The sequence below is a fragment of the Arachis duranensis genome, chromosome 5, assembly GCF_000817695.3.
Source record: "Arachis duranensis cultivar V14167 chromosome 5, aradu.V14167.gnm2.J7QH, whole genome shotgun sequence".
Taxonomy (NCBI): Eukaryota; Viridiplantae; Streptophyta; class Magnoliopsida; order Fabales; family Fabaceae; genus Arachis; species Arachis duranensis.
In genome coordinates, this window is record NC_029776.3 from 5,817,198 (window position 1) to 5,822,676 (window position 5,479).

At 29.7% G+C, this 5,479-nt stretch overlaps 1 long non-coding RNA gene across 1 annotated transcript; it reads left to right on the forward strand.

Annotated features, from left to right (window-relative positions):
• Positions 1-3,160: 3,160 nt before the first annotated feature.
• Positions 3,161-4,100, forward strand: LOC127747762 (uncharacterized). Its single transcript, XR_008009636.1, has 3 exons — positions 3,161-3,277; positions 3,411-3,464; positions 3,543-4,100. It is a non-coding gene; the product is annotated as an uncharacterized LOC127747762 (long non-coding RNA).
• The last annotated feature ends 1,379 nt before the right edge of the window (positions 4,101-5,479 follow it).

Below are 5,479 nucleotides of genomic sequence, written 5' to 3' on the forward strand. Positions count from 1 at the left end.
TACCGGAGCGGGTTTAACCTAAACCCGACCCCGCCCCCGCCCCACCCAAGAACCCGCCCCGGTGCGGGGCGGGTAATTACCCGCCCCGAACGGGTAGGGGCAGGGTGGGTACCCGCGGGTTCGGGTAGTGTTGCCACCCCTATATATAATCATATTGTCACCATATATTTTAAGATGTTACATTTAACGGTATTTGTATAATATTTAAGAGTGTTTGAGATTGTTTTAGATGATTTCGGAACATTTTAAAATATCTTGAAACGTCTTAAAATGTTCCAAAAGAGTGTGAATATATGTAAAAAGTATGAAGAACGTATAGAATAATCTAGAAGTATTTAGAAATATATGGTAAATTAGATCCTTGTAATAAAAATTTTGGACAGTTGATTAGATTTAAATCTAACCGTTCATTAAAAATGTGAATGACTATAAATATGAGTGAGAATTTGAATTGTGGATATGTGACTCATTCATTATATATCTTTAATTTTACAATCAAAATGTGTCAGATGTCATTTTCTCATTGCAATTGGAATCAAATCTTTTCTTCCAAAATTAAGGAATTATTCTCTCCTCCTTACTAATTTTACAACCAAAATATGTCACATATCACTCTCTCATTACAATTGAAATCGAATCTTTCCCTCCAAAATTAAAGAGTTATCCTCTCCTCCCTCTTCCTTTCTCTATTTCTCTCATTCCTTCAACTACTCTATATATTTTATATATTATTATCAATATGAATGACTAATTACTAAGTTGACAATCAAAATGTATAACATGACATTCTTTAATTGCATTAAAATATTAAAATTGAAATCGAATTATACCTATATTATATATCATATATTACTATCTAATTTAATAATCAAATGTGTCACATGACACTCTCTTATTAAAATTGAGAGAAAATACTCTTTTTTTTAAAACTTAATAAACTCCATTCCTAAATTCTTTCATCTACCTCTCTATTTTTTTATTTTTCTCTACTATTTTTATTCTATATATAATTTATATTTTATATTAGTAATTTGACAAATCAAAATATGTCATCCGATATTTTTTTACAATTAAAATAAAAATTTTTTCTTCCAAAATTAACAAACTCTCACTCTCATTCTTCATCTTTATCTTTCTCTCTCTTTTCTCGCATGCTCTATTTTTTCTATCTTTCTCTTCTACAGAAAACAAAATTAACAAAATAACATAATTTAAATAAAAAATATTATTATTATTATTGTTATTATACACATAGTTTTTATTTTGTTTTAATTTTTTACCGCTTATCTTTCTAATCTATATTTTCATTTCTCTTCTTTCAAGTATTTATTACATATAATTTGGAGAGAATATTAATATTATAATTAAAAGTTAGAATCAAGATTCAACTATTTTTAAAAAATTAATTTTGGGTTAATTTTATAACTATCAGTATAATTTTTTATGCTAATATCTAATTATATTTTTATATACAGAGAGAAAAAATATTATTTTTAAATAGCAAATATAAAAATTAATTATTTCTATTTGTGCAATAGATTTAACAGTTAACACCTTATTAAATATAAAAGTATACACGTTAAATTGTTTTAAATTTTAGATAACAAATGTTAAAATTAATTATTAATAAAAAATTAGATTTTTCATATAAAAATAATAACTAAAAATTTTATTATTTAATTTTTTATTTATAGTTCGGTCTTCTTAAGGTTTTACCACATTTACCACATTTTTTCTCAATTACAATCTCTAAGGTTTGAATCCTAGACCTTTGAAGTGGGGAGGGAGAGATATGCTATGTGAGGTAAGGTTCATTGGCGCGGCTAAAAATTTCTTGAAATATAAATGATGAAATATAGGGTTTCTATTATTTTTAATACCATTTGGGCCTTATAATATTTAATTTTTTCTGTATGGGCCTTATAATAAGTTTCTAAAGTTATGTTCCCTTATGTTTAATGTCATTTGGGCCTTATGAGAAGTTTCTGAAATAATTTTAAAGATTAAATGGCCTAATATGTATTACAAGTATTGTAAGCCCATAATGTAGTCTAAACGGATCATATATGATAAACGCGTAAACATTTTTATGAAAGGAAAATCAAAAGGCCGAAAGGGTATAATACCAATTAATCCACTATGAGTACACCAAAATATAAAAAAAATCAACAACACGATGATGATGATCTACCCCTTTGTTGTGATCCATTGTAATCAGATTCATTAGTTACTTGTGTAAAATAATTCCAACAACTGAGATGGATACCTTTTTTTTTTTTGGGCACATGAAAACTGAAATATCCAGAACAGGTAGGAGTCTCCTTTGCACACTGTCTATTGTTAACAATTTAACATTATCTAAATTATTTTTATACTTATTGTTAATATATCAAACAACAAAAAACACACAAATCATGAATTCACCTCTTTTTTATAATACTAATTATTTATGTATGTTTTTAGTGCAAGTTTCTTGTGATATTAAGGGTGTGCTTGCCAAATTCGTTGAAAAAAAAATGATTCAATTTTTTAAAAGTTTTAATTTTTTGTTTAGTTAATCTTTCTCTTTACAAAAAATAACCATTCTTAATTTTTGCGTTTCACTAATGGACTTTTAGCAATTGATACTTATTATTTATTTTTTTATTAATTTTTTATTTAATATTATATATTTTTATAATTATAATTTTTGTGTATTATATTTATATTATTTTTTATAATATGATTTATTAATCTTGTAACATCCGGCATTTTAATATGATAAAAAAATAATTAACATAAATAAAAATATTTCAAATTTTCGGGAGTAGGCTAAAAATATTTAGAATATTAATTTAGAGAACTAGTAGAGAAAACAATGCTCGGAAATTTATTCGGAGCGCGAAATTATAGCAATTTTACGAAAAACCGCAAACCATCATCAAAACCGACAAACGACAACCCGGGGCGGTTTGGATCTGTGTGACAAATAATTTAGAATATGGAAATGAGTAGAAAAATAATTAATGCAGAAAACGAACACTAATTTTAAAGATAATGGCCCAAAAATGAGTCAAATGAGCGAATCGAGCAAAAACCGGTTCAACCGAATGAACCAAACCCCATACTCACTTGTATAAAATCCATTTCAGCATCTCCTTCTTCCCATTTCTGCAATAGTCACGTTAAAATGAAAGAGTGAGAGAGGGGAAGACGGTTTTATAAAAACTAACCTTTAAAGTGGGATAATTTTTGTTCTAGTGATCGAAATTGCATGCTGTTTGTGGTCACGCGTCAGGTTCGTCGACCTCTTTAATTTTATTGGAACAAAACTGAAAGTAACTCACGTTTACCTTACTCCATTTCTGCTGCTGTGTTAAATTCAGTTTGGGTTTGAAGAATTCAATTCCTTAATAATTTTCATGTTCTAGGGGTTTACTAGCTTTGACTCCTTGTGGGTATTTCTCAAGGATCAGTGGGTGAAGGTGAAGCTCTTCTAACCCTGATGGTTCATTATAATTATGATGTTCAATTTAGTAACTTTGGTAATTTTGTGAAATTAGAGTTATAATGTGTTAGTGGGATGCTTGAATTGTTGGTAACTGGAGGAATGGAGCAAGAAAGAGGGATTTGTTATTTTGAAAAGTTTTGGATTGTGCGAAAATCGGCCAAGATATGATTTTTGTTTCTCATATGTAATATATAATGTTTTGTGAAAACATAGGTTAGATGACTATAGAATAAGTTAAAATGTGTAGTTATGTTAATGTTTAGTAACTTTGATGAAATTATTAAGGGAAGTGCTAGGAGAACAACGAAAATTTTGCACAACATGAACAACCACCAATCAGATGAAAATACACTACACTCTAATTTAATGCTACTAATCAAATTTACTCTTTTAACCCTATTAATTCACATTGTTTACACATTGTTCAAAAATCTTGTTGATTATCTATACTTTTCCAATTATTAAATGATATTGAGAATGAGTAGTGATTGATGATTTTGTTGAAGGTGTGATGTTGGTATTTGATGATAAATTTGATTGAGTTTGATGGAAGTTGAATTAGTGTACTTAATATAGATTAGCAACTCTTGATGTAAATGTTGAGTCATTTATGATATATATATATTATATTTGTTATTGATTTAGGTTGAGGAATTGTGAAGATGAATAATTGAGAGTATGGTGTGTTGTAAAATGAATGGGAGGTGTGGAGTTGAGTTTTGGTGATGCTTTGGTTGTGAAATGTTTGGGTATGAAATGAAGTTTAATTTTGGTAAAAATAGGGGTTTGGTGATCTTTGGAAGAGTTTATTTTTAATGAACTTCAGCGATCCATAACTTGAGCCTCAGATTTTGGATTTAAATGAAATCTATTTCAAATTAAAGATAATTTCAACAGTTTTAAAACGGTATAAATTTTGTGAAAAGTAGAATTTATTAGAAAGTTATGGGCGCCGGAAGTTGGTAATGTGAATTATGAAATCTGCACTTTATCAGCTTTTAAGAAAAATGAAGGTGGCGCGTACGCGGAGTCCTATTTTTCAGCAAGTTCAATTTTTGTATTTTAAACATGATTTAAAAATTTTAAACCTCTATTTTTACTCTTTTATACCATAAATATTAGTTTTAAGTACAGTGAAGAGATTAAGCTATGAAAGGAGAGTAACTTGGTACCGAAGGAACATGCTGAAAGTGATGAAAAAGGTAGGATTGAGAACAATGCGATGTTGATTGATATTATAAGTTTGATGGGAATTATGCATGAATATATATTTATGAATGTTGAAATGATGAGTTATGATTTTGGGGATAGACGAGTAATCCCTATGCAAGATATGACTTTGTGGATGGACGAGTAATTCCTATCCGAGTCATGGCCTGTGGATAGACGAGTAATTCCTACCCGGGTTATGGTTGAGGCACCTACCTGAGTAGACGAGTAATACCTATTCCGGGTTAGGTGAAACACCGGCATAGGAAAACGAGTAATACTTGTTCCATGTTGTGGTGTTCTATCCAAGGTTAGCTACCGGACATGTCGGGTTGGCTTTATAACCGAAAGATGAGACTCATCAGCCATAGGGTAGACATACATCATCTGCATATGTTTGTTTTGTTTGCTATGCTTTACTTGGGTTTGCCTTTGTGATTATTATGTTACTTGTTGTACTTGCTACCTGTTATAATTGTACCCTACTTGTGTTTTCTTTGTCTACTTTGTTGTCTGTGCAACAGAGATGCCCTCGTCTGGTGGAGGAGTGACAAGGGCGAGTTCTGGAGAATTGGGAGAAACTGAGAGATTAATAGAGTAAATTGGAATTAAGTCAGCGAGTGAGTTAGAACTAAGAGCTTTAGACAATTACTCTGTTTATAGTTTCTAGTTTAATCTTTAAGCTTTTGATCTAGGTATTGGAGTTCTAGGATTGCCTCTGACTTTCTCGGGACCTTATATATTATGTATGTTGGCACCGTTACCATGATGAGAACCCCC